The sequence below is a fragment of the Periplaneta americana genome, chromosome 2 (genome assembly GCF_040183065.1).
Source record: "Periplaneta americana isolate PAMFEO1 chromosome 2, P.americana_PAMFEO1_priV1, whole genome shotgun sequence".
In the NCBI taxonomy this organism is placed as follows: Eukaryota; Metazoa; Arthropoda; class Insecta; order Blattodea; family Blattidae; genus Periplaneta; species Periplaneta americana.
In genome coordinates this window covers 535,474-553,739 of record NC_091118.1, presented here as the reverse complement: position 1 = coordinate 553,739, position 18,266 = coordinate 535,474, and the positions used below count along the sequence as shown (strand labels likewise).

The 18,266-nt window shown below is 36.0% G+C and overlaps 1 long non-coding RNA gene across 4 annotated transcripts in view; it reads right to left on the bottom strand.

The window, feature by feature from the left end:
- The window catches only part of LOC138711692 (uncharacterized), a 44,511-nt gene extending 29,386 nt beyond the window's left edge, over window positions 1–15,125 (bottom strand). The window contains exons 1-3 of one of the 4 annotated variants that reach the window (XR_011335425.1): window positions 14,800–15,125; window positions 12,784–14,639; window positions 1,891–1,986 (exon numbers count right to left, since the gene is read on the bottom strand). This is a non-coding gene — a long non-coding RNA (uncharacterized lncRNA). Of the gene's footprint in view, window positions 1–1,890; window positions 1,987–11,778; window positions 14,764–14,799 lie in introns of those variants that run through there. The other 3 variants (XR_011335426.1, XR_011335427.1, XR_011335424.1) reach the window with 3 other exon arrangements.
- Window positions 15,126–18,266: the final 3,141 nt, after the last annotated feature.

The window sequence follows — 18,266 nt, the reverse complement described above, 5'->3', positions numbered from 1 at the left end:
TCGATGTGGTAAATTCTGATATGTTTTCTCGTTTCTACGTGCATGCGTCGATGGCCCTTTGGCCGCCAGTTCGATGGTGCAGACTGAGTCAGTCTGTACAGTAGCTGACTAGAGCTGGAGCCATCAGCTCAGACCGGAAAGGCTTGGTGTCCATGTTTGGGAACCATAGGCCTATATCTCAACCCATGATGTGAAGGTAAACTGGCCACTGTACTTGGGTTTTTCTCTAAAACTAATTGAATTATAGCCCACCGAGTTTTTCTTTTGTGCATATTGTGGGATTTTGGTGAAATTATTGAAATTCTAAAAGAGGTTTTCCTTTTCCTGTGAAGATCGGCCGTGGCACTTAAAGATTTTGCTAGGCTGAAACGAATCCACATCGTAAGTCTGCGTGCTGTAATGATTAGTTAAGATTGTGATTTATTCTGATAGAATAACAAAGATCATGAGCTGATTATATATAGATATGAGATGAATAATGTTGAATGACTGAATTTTAATTTTATCGTATTGTTAAAATAAATTCTCAGTGTCAGTTTAATGTTGCTCAAAAACAAACACAATTTTGTACATTTAGCTTGTCTAATTTTTCAACATTATGAAACTGGTTTAATCAAAGGTTTTGAGGCATAAAGAGAATTGTTGGTTTAAGGTTGAGTTTATTTAGTGAAAAATAAAGTTCTGATACAAACTGCATATTTCGTAGTGTAAGAATTTATTATAATCTTTGGTAGAAAAGGATAACTTCAGTACCGGTATCATGTTACCATAATATCACTCATCACCTGGCAACCCTGTGTGTAGCTACATGTCGTCGTTGTTTCTGCAATAACTCCTATGTGACATATTTATCGATTTTCAGATTTATTTTTCTATTAAATTAACTTAAATAGTGATACAACAAATAATAAAATCTCCTATATGTAATTATATTTCTTCCTTTCGAAAATGTAAGAATTCACAATACGTATGAAGATGAATAAATGTGTTTTTTCCTCCTACTGAAAATTTGTGTATTTTGCACATAGGAGTTATTGCAGAAACAACGACGATATGAGTCACTCAGCTAAGTGTGCTCCTAGTATAATGGCAGTTGACATTGAACATATTAGTCAACATATATGCCTAACTTGCAGTCAGGCCACAAAGGGAAACATTGAAGGAGGAGAATTCGATCCGGTGCTGTGGATTGAATTCGGCGTAGCTCAGTGGTCAGAGTGCTTGGTACGTAGAACCAAGGACCCGGGTTCGATCCTCGGCACCAGAGCGAATTTTTCTCCTCAAATATTAATCATGAATTTACTTTGAATGATATATTTTGAATTTTAAGGTCATTTCAAAGGTCAGTTTAATAATATATGAGGTGTCACTGCATAAGGATCATGTGCAGAGACTAAGTGGAATGCAGAGAATAGGAAAGATTTGAGAATGCTGGGTTTGCAGTGAAAGGCCTGCCTTTGGGCAGAACACGTGTGTGTGTGTGTGTGTGCGTGCGTGCGTGTGTGCGTGTGCGCGTGCGTGCATGTGTCTTGAGAAGCCTCTTACAAATCCTGAGGAATTGAAATGAGAGAAATTTTAACAGTCTATATATATATTTTTGGGGAGGCTAAAAACAAACCATCATCTTTCTTATCATTCATCTCGGGGAAGGATTACAGCAAGAGAAAAAATACTGCAATGGAAGAAAACTGGATTTGCAAGAATTTTACAATGGACAAATATTTAACATACCTTGCTGTATAATGGCAAAGAACATCATTTTCATGACATTTTTATTTCATATTTGGAATTACGTTGGTAATTTTAATATTCTTATTTCACAACTTAATACAACATTAGCCAATATTTTAAGAACTTTCATTGAGTCATATTGTAAAATGTTGGTCATACCTGACTATATTCATCAGAAGTCAATATCCGGTCACAATTATCTGGTATTTCATGAGAAGTCCCGGTACGTGAAGTATGATGTTCAAGATTAGGTTTCTGAAAATATACAGAATTTGATATTACAAATTTAATAAGAGTAATTATAATACTCATTGGCCACTCCACAAAAAGTATTTCACATCTAGATCTACAATATTTTAATAGATATTATTGATCGTCCAGCACTGTAGCACTATATCTATGAGGAAATAAATAAGATAACAGTAAGTAAATAACAAGAAGGAGGTGAGCCAATTTTATAGGTCCATCTGTGCCAGAAAAAGAATGTTTGAAAACAGTTATTCGATAAATTTCTAAAATTATGTGTTCTTCATCAGATGAAGTGGATGAATCTGAAGGGTCTAGTACAGGGATGCGAAACTCATAAGTAGGGGTGAGATATACTTTGACTCATCGCTGGCTATGTCGTCGCCAGTGGCGTATTTGAAGGCGGTTTGTAAGTAACACAATGCAATACAGAACACTGAAATGAAATGAAATGATTAATCTAAAAATGTCCTGTTAAGGACAAAGGCCTCCTCCTATAGAGGGAGAGCTCTATTTGACTCACGCTGTGAGCTACTCCCCATAAGAGGTGTTTACATGCTTGAAATTGTTCACTTGGTTCACATTCTGCAGTGTTTTGATATTGTTCACTTGTTTCTGTCGCACTGGTTTTAGTCACTGTTCACTTGTTTTCTTAGGTTTTTCCAGTCTTCCCTATTTCTTGCTCTGCTTGACCAATGGCTTCCTACTCGTTCACTGAAGAGGTCGGTCCATCTTCTTCTCGGTCTTCTGCTGATCTCTTGCCAATGCGGGGGTCCCATAGTGTGACTTTCTGCGTCCATCTTCCATCTCTAAGTCTTGCAACATGGTCTCCCCACTTCCATTTGGTATTGGTGGCTTGCAGTGCTGGATCTTTAATTGCTGACATATTTTGTAGCACTTCGTTTGGAACTCTGTCCCTCAGTGATAAGCCTAGTATCCTTCTCAGCATCTTCCTTTGGCATATTTGGAGACGAAGTTTGGCAGTGAGAGACCATGTCTGACACCCATATAACAGTACAGGAGTTACGCGGGTCTCCAATATTTCTATTCTGAGTTTTTTGCTGAGTGTTCTCTCCAGTATGATAAACTTGAGAGTCCAGAATGCCTTCCGTATAATAATATAATAGAGACAGTCGCATAATATTATTATTCGTGGTGCACATGTTCTGAAGAGGAATGCTAGTACCTTTTAGCTTTCCCCAGTTTGTCAATATCGGGGTGAATAGCTGAACATAGTTTCAATTGGCATACTAAATGAAAATCAGCTAATCTACTGCATATTTATTTACTTGGTTATTTAACGACGCTGTATCAACTACGAGGTTATTTAATGTCGATGGAATTGGTGATAGTGAGAAGATACAGTATTTGGCGAGATGAGACTGAGGATTCGACATAGATTACCTGACATTTTCCTTACGATTGGGGAAAACCTCGGAAAAAACCCAACCAGAAATCAGCCCAAGCGGGAATCGAACCCGCGCCCGAGCACAACTCAGGATCGGCAGGCAAGTGCCTTAACCGATTTAATCTGCTGCGTATGTCGCTTTTAATGATATCATATTGAAAAATAACTTGATGACTCAGAACGAGACTGTTACAACTCAAAAATAGAGATTTTTCAGTAGAGCCATTTAAAGTTTTCCATTTTGATTACACAACTTTTAATACTATATCACTTCCTAATATGTATTATGATGTTTTGTGTGTTAAATATTACAGTACCTGGTTAACTAGTATCAGCCTGTTATGGGCCATCTTCAGAACTCTGAAACTAGTTAACCAGGTACTAAAATATTTAACACGCGAAAGATGTATAATACATTTTCCTAAAGTTTCCATTGTAGATGGTAAATCAGATAATCATCTCACATCAATGAAAATTGGTATATACATTAATTATTGTTATAGAAGTTTATTAAATCCTTATACTGCTTTTTTGAGGCTTGAAAGTAATGTAATTTTCCCTAAGATAGGTTACTAGCCTTATCGTTAGGTAGTCCAGTAGTGGGGCTGCTACTTTTAGCCTCTGGACAGGCTTGTAATGCAGCATTTCCTCTGCATTTGATGAAACAGTTATACCGCTGTGACTCGGTCGCCATTTCATCGTTGGTAGAAACAGGGTGGACCACGAGAAGGTGAGGATGGGTTGTGAAATATTTTATCAAAATGAAAAAGATGTGAACAAGAAAATTACCAAATTTACACATATTCTAGGAATAATAAACAATACAGTAAAAGCTAAATTAGTACAAAAATCTACAAGAATAAAAATATATAATACACTAGTATTACCCTCCCTTTTATACGGAAGTGAGATTTGGACATTAAAGAAAAGAGACATGAACAGAATCAAAGCAAAGGAAATGAAATTTTTCAGGACAGCAGGATATACTCTTTTAGACCGAAAAAGGAACGAAGAAATTTTAGAACAATTAGAAGTAGAGTCAGTAGAAGAAAAAATTAGCAGATACAAATTCAGTTGGCTAGATCATGTAAGAAGAATGGAAAATTCAAGAATCCCAAAAATTATGATGCAGTATAAGCATAGAGGACATCGTCGACCATGAAGACCTTTAAGAAGACTGCTAGATGGGGCTGAAACAGGTCTACAGAGGCCTAATTCGTGAAGGATGATGATGATGATGATGATGAAGTTTATTAAGAAATTAATTTTGTCGGTATTTATTTTATGTAATTTTTATGTGACTTTTTTTTTAGTTGCAATACTTTCGCATTAAAATATCCAGACAAAACTTCTCAGATATACTGTAACTGTATTACATAATATTTTATTATTTGCAACAGGTTTTTCCTAATATGACTATGTAATAAGTTCAGATAATGCAATGGAAAAATATGTCAAATATAGATTTGGAAACAAAATGAGATTGGTTGGTATCAGGATTATTACAACAATAAAAAGAAATAAATTACACCAACCAGGATGACTACAATAATAATAATAATAAATAAATTGCATCTTGTAGTGAGAAAAAGCATGTGTTTATTTGTTAGTCAAATGTAACTCTATTTTCTTCAACACCATTGGAAACTTTCAAAGTTTTATAAAAATTGAGCATGGATGCTTGGAATGATACCACTTTTACAAACATCAAGCAAATTCCCCCATCCCCTCCCCTCCGCAATTATCCCTGGAGGCGAAGAAAATGCTGGCTTTAGTATTGCTAAAGAAGACTTGCCTTTCCTTTTTTGTCGAATACTTGTTTTTTTTTTAAATCACCTTGTTCATAGGAGTGCTTAAAAGAGATGGCAAAAGGATCCTGTTTTCTAACCTCCACGGTCTTCATCTTAGACCAGTTTACATTATCACCATTTTCATTTCTGGAAAAATTATTTTCCATTTGTTGTGTTAAGTATTTCAAATCTAAGATGTCTGGTGTATCTAGTTCATTGACTTTGTACATAGGGTATTGCCTTTTCTCTTGACCAATTTCAGTACTGGTACCTATTGCATCGTTGGCAGTATAATAGGTCCTCCTTTAAGAACTCTTCCCACCCCCACCGTTCAATAGTAAAATGCACAGTCATTCTCATTCTGGGTATGACCTGTGATTAAAAATTTCTGTGCTATGACCAGGGAAAGGAAGTTCATGCCCTGTAAACGTGAAGAATATGTATGCATTTATGCCGTAAAAATAGATAAATATGCTACAAAATATGCATTATCAGTCTGAGAGATTATTTTAACAGAATAATAAGGTATAGGTAACTTACGTTTAGTCTATGGATTTTGAAGTGGTTGCCTCATTGCTGTATGCTCCATTTATGCTCTTACAGTTCACAACTAAGCAGTGACGTATGTTTTCTGTTGTCATTCTTCGCCTGTCGTCTCTCAGCATAGCTTTGTAGCGCGAAAAACTTCGTTCTACGTCACAAAAAGTAAGAGGGGTTTGCACAAAATCTGGGAGCTGTTCTATAGAAATGTTGTTGGTTTGTGGGGTGTTTTTCCTTCGAGTAGGCTATATCTTGAATTTCTTTAAGCTGATAATAGCCAGGGTTTTTGGAAAGAATATTTGCTGTTTTCTCGTTCACTTATCTCCTACATTTCCTGGAACTGATGTTAAACTGGACATTGTTCTATCGAAATCTGCTAAAGACTGCAATAAAGGAATACAAATTGCTAACTTGAGAGGCTTCCCATGAAGGCGTCATCGTTACGTTCAAAATTCATAAACATAAATTAATCTTGTTTACGAGGTTACACACTTTTAAAAATGAGGGAAAGACAAATAAACATTCATAATATGGAGTTTCCCTGCATAAATGTTAAAATAAAAGGCAAAATATGCACTTTTATGCACAATAAAAGTAATATCATTGTATTCAGAAATTTGTGATTCATGTAGATAATCTTTCAGCATATTCACACAACGATAGAGAACAAATATGCAAATGCATGAACTTCCTTTCCCTAGTTATGACATTATATGACTCAGGTTAGTTACGCAGTACAAAAGTAATGAGGAAATGAATTTGTTCTTGTTTTGTCCAGCACAATTGTCTAAAAACAAAATTACCTGGTTTGTTACTGTGTTTGGCAAACAAGTAAGAAATTTATAGAGACATGTGTCAATCTGATTTGAACTTCTTTTGGCCAAGCCCTCATGTCAAAAATAACAATGGTCCTGGCTGTTTGTGATGTCATTCATATATATATTTTCCCCTGCAATTATTTATACTCGCTTTATCATCTTTGGTCACATCGTGAGTTAATCTTCTGGGTGAAATCCGAAGGCCTGTGTACTATTGTTGAGACTAGTTCTATTGTTGTGAACTAGATGGCGACTGTATATGTATTACTGATTTGTTATGGACACTGCCTGCTGGAACACATCCTATGGCTGTTTACACTGCCTGCTCAATCAACGCTTATGTGCGAGTCTTGAAAAAAGTTATTTTGCCGCTAGGTGGCAGGTAGTGCCCACCACTATTAACATTATCAATATATGCAGAATACCCTAAAATAACTATTATTACGAAGTCTTAGGTACTAGAAGAGACAAGGGCTTATGGAAACGATGGCCCAGGGTGTCCGAATCCTTCCGCAATGCTTAATATGCAATACTATTAATACTGAAATTAAAACTTAATTTTTTTTCTAAGCGATACTACATCCAAACAAGTAGGCCTATACTTGCTTTAGGCATTTACTAAAATTATTATTAAAATCAATTAACGTAATAAAAATAATATTTGAAACTTATATAAAATATTTCAACAAGTTTAAACATATTTACGAAAAAATATATGCTTCCTTTAACCGAGCTACAAGATTATTGGAAATCACGGTTTGAATTAACGACGGTATGTGGTATCTTCCTGCAGTATCTTCCAATCCATGAAATTGTTATACGGACACTTGGTCTACTGTTTTATTAAGTTCAGTATTGCCACAAAGTAACTTCCCCATATATAAAAGGCCCATTTGAAGTGTGATAAATTTTGCGCTCATTAAAAAATTCTCCCCCGTCCCCGAAAAGAAATGCCGAGTAAAATACTGTAAACAGATAATTTATCGCTTATGTTGTGTACAGTAAAAAATTTGTACACATTTTTCATGAAACGTATTGTTGGTCCTGCTTCTGAAAAATTTACCCGAGATGTCAGACGTAGGACTATATGATTGTCCTTCATATAGTCCAAAGTGCTTGTAACTTCCAGTGAAAATGTCTGTACAGCATAAAGAACGTTCATTTCCTCAAAGGAACTGGGTTCGACATGCTTCCTCATTAGAAATCGAATGGGTTTCACAGCTAAGTCCTTTTGTATCCTGTATATTTCCTTGATGTATTTTGAACTGATCATTCCTTCTCTGTCTGCTATATCCTGGTCTAGAAACTGTGAACGGATGTTTTTGATGATGTGACAGTAATCAAAACTTAAATATAAATTATGTTGCAAGTTACATGGGTGTGCTACGCAAGGCTGTAGATCTCCGCTGCCTAAACCCTTAAACATAGCAGTATTAGTTCTATGGTTATCAGTTACAAGCCGAAGCACATGAAATCCAAGTCTTTACAGCTTTCAACACTTGCTGAACTAATAAGAGCAGATCATTTCCTTGCAAATTTCGTACCATGAAATATGCTGCCGGTATTGTGTACTTGGTAAATAATCCATGAATAACTAAACACAGAAGTTTGTTGGCTAAGACGGGATTTATTCCTATTTCTTTATTAGAAACTCCTTCAGCTTCGACTAAACCAAAAATTTTATCCTTTTCTTTATTATAAAGCAAGCTTTCTTTTATTGCCATTTCATCGCATATAAGAGAAACTACTTTCTCAATTTCATTCAATTTTGTGGCTTCTAACTTAAGTGTCTGTTTAATTAAAGGGGAAACACCAATGCCATATTCTGTTGAGCCCATATGCCTATCTAATATGCTGCGCGACGGTGCTTGTATTAATTTCAAATTTCTTCCAAAGTCGTAGCCTTTAGGAGGCGATATTCGCCAACATAAGCAGTACCGAATAATTGGCTCGGACCATTTTGGACGATTTTTTTTTTAATTTCTAATTTGATCCAGTATATATATGCAGCCATTTTGTAGCCATCATGTGCTGATTCCTTCCTGTTATCTACTGACTTTCTCTCAGGTAGCTCAGTTGGTAGAGCAACTGGCTACGGACTAGAAGGTCCGGGGTTCGATCCCAGGTGGTGACAGGATTTTTTCTTGTTGCCAAACTTTCAGAACGGACCTGAGGTTCACTCATCCTCCTATAAAATTGATTAACAGGTCTTTCCTGTGGTGCCGACCACACCACCTCATTTTAGTGACGAGGTCATGGAAACCATGGGGCTATACCTCCATGTCCCCTAAGTGCCTTCATGGCATATTACAGGGATACCTTTACCTTTTACCTTTTACTGACTTTGTCTCAGTATAGCTATTAATTTCTTCCTTCGCCTCTTGAAGTTCCTTCTCTATTTCCACAATTTTGTTTTCGAGTCTGTACACTTTCGCTCGAAGATTTTTATTTAATTTTTTATGGTATTCCAGTTCACTTAATCTTACAGTACTTACTTGAACAGCAATATGACTGGAATATACGTTTACATCTGCCTTGTCTTTTATAATTTCGGCTTCTATGTCTTTCTCACGATATTCGGCTTCAATGTCCTCCTGACATTGTGCAGCCAATCTTGAGACGTTGGTCTTCTCAGAGAATGATGAACTTGAGTTTCTGACTTTTCTCTTCCTCTTGTTAGAAGGTTTCTTGTATGAAGGATATCCAGGAAATATACTTGGTATCGACAAATTTTTCAGTTTCCTATATTTTGTATCTTCTTTAAAATCTTCTTGTTTGAAGTGTAAACTACACACACATGAACGATCAGAAGGAATCCACTTACTTCCTCTTTTGTCACCTTCTCTTGATATAATATTTAACCTTTAACCACTTTTCCCGCAGCTCACTATTAGATGGAAATTCATGAAATGATAATCTTCTGAATTTCAATTTTCCTCTGTGCGCTTTGCAGAATGGGGCACAACAAGACACCATTGCAAATATATTATAATTAATATTGTTATTTCAGGAAACCAAGTTTTATATCTCACAAAATTAAATGTATTTCAAACCGAATGTTCCTGTCTTCCAATGTAGCCTATTTTAAAGAAGAAAATCATATCATTAATAAACAATAACTGACAAACACTGAATTACTTCTAAGATGTCAAATAAGACAGTATAATTAATTCTACACATTTAGTACAGCCAATTCAACGGCAGTTACTTGCTGCGCTCTAGTGTCGAAACTGGACAATAATGTCCACACGAAACTCAATGCTAAGGAAGAGGAATGAGCAGGCAGTTACGCAGCCAAAGGATGTGATCCAGCAGGCAGTGGTTATGGATAAGATTTCGATGATGAATGAGACCGGTGATATTCAGAGACATTGTGGCCCGAATCTCCTGGCATTTGGCTTACGGTTGAGGAAAACCCTCACCACAGAGGTGGTCATATTCATATATTGTGAGTTTGTAACAGACAGTTTTCTTTTATAATATAAAGATGAACACTCACCACAAGATGAAAGAAGTAGCCTACGACCTGAAGATCAGAGTAGCACAAAACTTTGCTTGGAGCCTGTTTTGCTGATTCAATATCTTTAGTTTTGTAGCCCTTGATGTTTCTCTTCTTTATATCTCTATTATAACTTTCTTGCAGGTTTAATTTCTCTGTTTCTGTACTATTCTTATATGCAGTATATATACAACATTGAACTTTCTTAGGGATATAAAATATGAAGGATTAAAGTGAATTAAATACTAATGTGTAAGAATATGCACGATGATTAATATTTCAATACTACATCGATGGTGAAGACAAAATTAATAACAACATTATGTTTAACACAATGCAGGCAGCATTATGCTACCATTATTGTAAGTACTGCAAGGTGTGCAAAATCTAAACTCGAAGCATGGATATTTTCAGTGCGAAAGTGTTACAAGTCAAAATGGAACATTGCTTTTAGCAACAGTTGAGAATGGAAAACTGTTACAACGTAAAATATAACACTTTCCAATTGAAAAAAAAAAAAAAAAAAAAAACTAAATAGCATAACTTTAAAACTGTTATATGTGCATTTATGTCCTAGTAGGAAATTTTTAGAGTTGTAACAGTTACCCTCATCTAAAGATTAAGAAGATTAAAATTGAAATAAAACCTAATAATTTTACCCTTCTAGGGAGAAGATCTAAAAATATCAATATTCATGCACGTACAGAAGAATTATAGAAACACATACTTAGTGGTCAGTAATAATAATAATAATAATAATAATAATAATAATAATAATAATAATAATAATAATAATAATAATATTAAAAATAATAATACATCATTCAGCGTGGCAATTAATGTTTCTATATACATTCTCCTAATTGAACCATTGAGCAAAGTAAACATAATAGCCTATTACATTTTGTCTGAAAGAACAAGAAAAACGTTCTTCATTCTTTACGATACCACCTCTTATTGCTTGTAGAGACACAGTTTGTAGAGCGACATGATACCGCCACTGCTTGCCTTCAGTACGTGAATGAAACACACAGCAATGTACAGTAAGCTCCTCGTACCCGTTTGAATGTCTATGATTACACGATGTAATCACGACACCCACTTTGGTCACCGCTGTACTAGAGGATGAGAGGAGAGGATGCGTAACTATTTTGTATACGAACATATCTGTACCTGCGCTGTGATGTACTTTGTATCAGACAACCTCATTCCAGTTTATAGGTAGCTGAATTACAAAGCCTAATTATTATTATGGGGTGTATACAGGAGTAGCGGCTCATACCTGAAAAAGTAGGTGAAGCACAAAATTGTTGCAAGGTTTTCAAAGCTCATGTAGGCTAGTTGCATTGATAATCGGAAGTCTATGTAACTAAAGTAATTCTCTCCCATAAATTCCCATGCCCTTCAATCGTGAAAGTGATTTAATTGTATTTATTTCTGCCAGTTATCAATGCACTTACCGGTACATGTCAATTAAGATATGAAGAGTCCACTGCAAGAATGATGGATGTCATTTGGAATATATTTTTCAGGAGAAGCAATTGAAAGTTTGAAATGCTTAGCGATCAAAGCTTAACTGTGATTTTCCGATCATTACTGGACAATGACTATCAGTGTTAATGCCATATAACTCTCTATGTACAGTCTATATGTCTTAAGCTATACATTAACAGTCTTGGTTCATTTCCGACAAGAAAGTGGCATCCATCATTCTTGCAGTGGACTCTTCATATGCTTATTGCTTACCTATCTTTACACTAAGTTGATCCTCCATAGCTTCAGGGCTGTGAACCTGCCAATAACGTTCTCATGGAGGGGCTGTGATTCCATCATCTTGTCCAACATATCTTTTTGGAGCGAAATATTCCCTAACGCTGACAGTCTCTACTGTGACATTGAGTTTCTTTGTTTTGTTTTTATTCGTTTTAAACACGAGAAGCTCCTCTCGACCGGTACGCTAGTAAGACGGTAGTATTAAAATGAGGGAATATAACTTATACACTTCTCCAAATACATCTTTGTGTCACGAAGAAGTCTATTTTGTCCAATATTCTTTTGAGAAGGTTAACTCCATATGTAGATGAAATTATCGGGGATCATCAGTGTGGTTTTAGGTGTAACAGATCGACTATTGACCAGATATGTTGTATTCGACAGATAATGGAGAAAAAATGGGAGTATAAGGATACAGTGCATCAGTTATTCATAGATTTCAAAAAGGCATATGACTCGGTTTTTACCGAATTTTAATGAAATTCATACTGCTGAAGGAATGTAATAAATCAACATTCTGTGCAAAATTTCAGTTCAATCGAACAAATAGTTTCTGAGTTATCAACATTTTAATTATGATATGATATGCAAATTCAAAATGCTCTACGTCAATCACATTTTCAGTATAGGCCGTAAATTTTTTTTTCCTACTTTATTATACACTTATTAATAATTCCAAGTTGTCATTTCAACTTTCAATCACTTCATGTTGAAATAAAAAAAATATTAATTGTGTGCTGCCCATTCCGCTGAAAATTTTGCATATTTTGACTTTTAACAACCATTAACAGGAATATTTTTAATTCTACATAAAGAGTGAAAACTACAGTTTTTTAAGCAGCTTTCGAAGTGTGTGTCTTCCAAATTTGAAAACAATCAGATGAAAATTATGTGTCACAGAGCATTTTGAAGGTATAAAAATGTAGTTTTAAGATAGAGGCAATTTTTTAAAATAAGACATGCATATAATGTACTTACATAACTAGAACAGCCCAGCACCATATGTTTGGCCTTCCTTTTTCTTTTCTTTCTTTTCTGCTGCACCTTTGTTCAATTTTCTAGTTCATTGTGCACTTTTTTGTTTCTCTGCCCTTTTCCATTCACTCGTATGAGTACGCTTTCTGTCCCGCCTAGCCAGAATATTCTTTGCTATCTCTGTCAATTTCCCCTCCCCAATTGTTATTTTTACAAGTTGACTTTGCAGGCACCCCATATTAAATTCAGCAACTGCACTTGCCACTGCAATATTAATTTTGATTTTTGAGACAAATGTGTCTTTAGGACATTTTCTCCATATAAGAGAATGGACACTCATTCGCATTCTGGGTAGCGCCACGTGTACATTTACTGAACACTTCAGGACTGGACAGACGCTCGTAAAGGGGTAACAGTGTTATTAGGGTTGCTTCTGATAACTGGAGTTCATGTTCTGGTGACTATGAGGCTCCTCTCCCTTTGCCTTACTCCGGTTATAAAACACCAAGAGTCCAGTCCAGTTGGACTTCTGTCGTGATGAGGCTTTTCATCTGTCGACACTGAATGTGCCAAGGTTGCAACAATCCCCCTCCCTATTGCTCTGATATCAGGCATCCCATTTACAATTGCATTTTCATTTAATTTTCCAACACCCCGCCCGCCAAGCTTAACACCTTGAGATTTATTTTCTTTTACTAAATTTCTCAAACCAGTGCCCATTCTCTTTGCAACATGATTGATGCATTCCTCTTTACTTATTGCAACATCTGCTCCATACACAGCCAGTTTTGACAAATGCTGGTATGTCTTCGCATCCCCATCAGAGAGTATTGTAGTGTATCACATGCTACATTCATTTTCAGTCCTCAACCATAGCCTCTCTGCTGCAACCATCTCCATAGTATTGGAGCTACCTGTGTAATTTTTGTTGCACTCCCCAGATTTTTCATGACCATCTAACCAAAATGTGTATTCTGGAGAATTTTGACCTAGATCAGCAGCAGTGAAAGAACATGCATGGCAAAATTTTGGAAGTCAATACATCTATTACTAACCCTACACCATACAGTGAAATATGGCCACGTTTATACCAGTTACCATCATATGACACTGCTATGTCCATTACATTGCTGGATTTCAGTGTAGGGTCACATACTTCGTGAGCTTGTCATACTGCTCTGAGAGACCGGAAGAGGATTTTTTGGTTATAGCAATCTGTTTCTTTAGCAATTTTGTGAAGATGACTTTGATATGTACCTATTGCCATACCTTTCATGCCACTCACAGAGCAGAATGTCTGCATAGCAGAATAACCTGAACCAGTGCTAACAAAGGTCTCAACCATTTTTTTATTTACTTCAAATGGTGGTCTCTTACTATCAGATATTGTCTGTGGGCTACTGAAGGTCTCACCACAGTTTGTACCACAGGCAATATATTTTACCATTAGTTTGGTTGCAAACCCATTGTTCTCCCTCATTTGCAATTATAAAGCGGTATTGTCACATTCATGACACTTCAGATTTTTTAACAGTTCACCCCACACATTTTTATGAACTAACAAATAATCTGAAGAAAATGCTTGTCCAATCTCACCTGCAGAAGTGGTTTCAAACATCTTTAGCTTCTTGGCGTTTGTTGATACAGAGGTGGATGACATTTCCTAAGGCTCATGGATAGCAGATGGACCTGCCTGACAATTAGGGAGGTTAGATACACCTGGCTGCTCTTGATAGAGGTTAGGCCTAATTTCTGCAGCACATTGTTTTGCAAATTTGCATTTTACAGCATGCTGCGCTTTTCGTGTCCTTTTAGAGGGGCGTTTCTTGTGTGCACGACTTCTAGATAATCTTCCCATGCTGTAATCTCAACACTATAATTACTAGAATGACCTACATTAATTTAGGCCTAGACCCTACTAACTTTGTATGTATTACTAATACATATATATGTGAATCTTATAAATCATTGTATATATATATAACTACAAAATACTATATATATACACACTATAAATACCAATAAAACCACAGTCACTGAGTAAAATATTATAAAACACGTTGAAATTATCTCACGTGCATGCTCCCAAAAATAGTAAACAAACTAAAACCGCCAACCGGATATCAAGTATCAACAAAAGAACATCTGCTTCCTCCCAGCTGCAAGTAGTGCTGCCAGTACACCACTAGATGGGAGAAGTATATAGTTCTTCATATACACTCGAAAAATCTGCGCCGAATTTGAAATATATCACACAGAATGTTGAGAATGCGAACAACAGAGAACCGCCCACTGCAGCGGACATTTAAAGGATGCGCACGGAGCTTTAAAAATGGCGCTACATTAAAAAATGTAGTAGAAATGAATCGGCCATGAACCAAAGATAATATTTATGGCAAAAAACAAATTTCGACTTTTTTTCAGATTTTGACCAAATTTTCACTAGAGACCTCCCTTTGCATTGATAATCGGAAGTCTATGTAACTAAAGTAATTCTCTCCCATAAATTCCCATGCCCTTCAATCGTGAAAGTGATTTAATTGTATTTATTTCTGCCAGTTATCAATGCACTTACCGGTACATGTCAATTAAGATATGAAGAGTCCACTGCAAGAATGATGGATGTCATTTGGAATATATTTTTCAGGAGAAGCAATTGAAAGTTTGAAATGCTTAGCGATCAAAGCTTAACTGTGATTTTCCGATCATTACTGGACAATGACTATCAGTGTTAATGCCATATAACTCTCTATGTACAGTCTATATGTCTTAAGCTATACATTAACAGTCTTGGTTCATTTCCGACAAGAAAGTGACATCCATCATTCTTGCAGTGGACTCTTCATATGCTTATTGCTTACCTATCTTTGCACTAAGTTGATCCTCCATAGCTTCAGGGCCGCGAACCTGCCAATAACGTTCTCATGGAGGGGCTGTGATTCCATCATCTTGTCCAACATATCTTTTTGGAGCGAAATATTCCCTAACGCTGACAGTCTCTACTGTGACATTGAGTTTCTTTGTTTTGTTTTTATTCGTTTTAAACACGAGAAGCTCCTCTCGACCGGTACGCTAGTAAGACGGTAGTATTAAAATGAGGGAATATAACATACACTTCTCCAAATACATCTTTGTGTCACGAAGAAGTCTATTTTGTCCAATATTCTTTTGAGAAGGTTAACTCCATATGTAGATGAAATTATCGGGGATCATCAGTGTGGTTTTAGGCGTAACAGATCGACTATTGACCAGATATGTTGTATTCGACAGATAATGGAGAAAAAATGGGAGTATAAGGATAGTGCATCAGTTATTCATAGATTTCAAAAAGGCATATGACTCGGTTAAGAGAGAAGTTATATATGATATTCTTATGGAATTTGGTATTCCCAAGAAACTAGTTCGATTAATTAAAATGTGTCTCAGTGAAACGTACAGCAGAGTTGGTAACTTATAGGTCAGTTTCTGTCAGATGCGTTTCCAATTCACTGTGGGCTGAAGCAAGAAGATGCACTATCTCCTTTACTTTTTAACTTTGCTCTAGAGTATGCCATTAGGAAAGTCCAAGATAACAGAGGGGGTTTGGAATTGAATGGGTTACATCAGCTGTTTGTCTATGCGGATGACGTGAATATGTTAGGAGAAAATACACAAACGATTAGGGAAAACACGGAAATTTTACCTGAAGCAAGTAAAGCGATAGGTTTGGAAGTAAATCCCGAAAAGACAAAGTATATGATTATGTCTCGTGACGAGAATATTGTACGAAATGGAAATATAAAAATTGGAAATTTATCTTTTGAAGAAGTGGAGAAGTTCAAATATCTGGGAGCAACAGTAACAAATATAAATGATACTCGGGAAGAAATTAAACACAGAATAAATATGGGAAATGCCTGTTATTATTCGGTTGAGAAACTTTTATCATCCAGTCTGCTGTCAAAAAATCTGAAAGTTAGAATTTATAAATCAGTTATATTACCGGTTGTTCTTTATGGTTGTGAAACTTGGACTCTCACTTTGAGAGAGGAACATAGGTTAAGGGTGTTTGAGAATAAGGTTCTTAGGAAAATATTTGGGGCTAAGAGGGAAGAAGTTACAGAATGGAGAAAGTTACACAACGCAGAACTGCACGCATTGTATTCTTCACCTGACATAATTAGGAACATTAAATCCAGACGTTTGAGATGGGCAGGGCATGTAGCACATATGGGCGAATCCAGAAATGCATATAGAGTGTTAGTTGGGAGGCCGGAGGGAAAAAGACCTTTAGGGAGACCGAGACGTAGATGGGAAGATAATATTAAAATGGATTTGAGGGAGGTGAAATATGATGATAGAGACTGGATTAATCTTGCTCAGGATAGGGACCAGTGGCGGGCTTATGTGAGGGCGGCAATGAACCTCCGGGTTCCTTAAAAGCCAGTAAGTAAGTAAGGTAATTGTCAAATTTGGAAGTATCAGCAAGGCTGACGAAGAACAATATCCTGTAATTACGATCATGTTCTACATCACTTTTTCCACTGTAGCCGCAGTCTGTACTTGCTCCCTGAGAATTCACTTCTACTTTTTGCTACGTTCAAAATTCTAGCATAGTGCAGTAGACCATCTGAAATTTCCACATTAAGCGAAGAAGTGCTTTCGTCATGGCCCCGAAATGATAATTCCTGCTTGTTTAAATACAAAGCAGTGTCGATGACTGACCGCATAACATGTCTGTTTAAACAAACATTTTCAATATATTGCACTAACAATAGCCTAGCATTTTTTTCAGGTTATTCCCAATAGTGTTCATATTTTTCTGTAAATTTTTGAACTGCAGCACGCGCTTTAAAAAAATGTTCCGCCGAATTTTCATGTTTTTGTAGAGCACGACTAACATTATTTTAGAAAATCACTGAATCCAGTTTCATTCCACACATGTTTTTTAACTCCAAGTAGTAGGCATGACTAACAAAATAGTATTTCAATGTAGTGGCTCCCACACAACCACTCAGTGATGCTTGCTGTACCATGAAGTTGTAAAATTAAGTTCGTATGATTTACCAGCTTGTGAGTTTAACTTTTTACAGTTTATGTCTAAAATTGGTTGAGTTCTGTCTAGAAACAATAGATATCTCTTATACTGCTCACACCAGCGATTAAACGAGGTTTGAATTAATGTACACACTGTGTCATTGAACGGATTCATTTACACATATACAAAAACTATATGTTAGGTCCTAACACACTTATTAGAAATTAATTAAAAACTGAAATGCACTTAATATCTTCACCTAATAAAGTGATAAGTAAAATAAATTATATTTTAAAAATTAGGCCTATCATAACTGAATAGCTCGACATAGGCCTGCCGACACAAAACACGACGAAAACAGACTGAGGAAAGGCAAAAATTCATTCAACTTCCACTAAAAAGGCTATGTTCGGAATATCAAACTTTCTTTCCATTGCTTTCATAGTATTAATTTTTAATAGAATTTTCC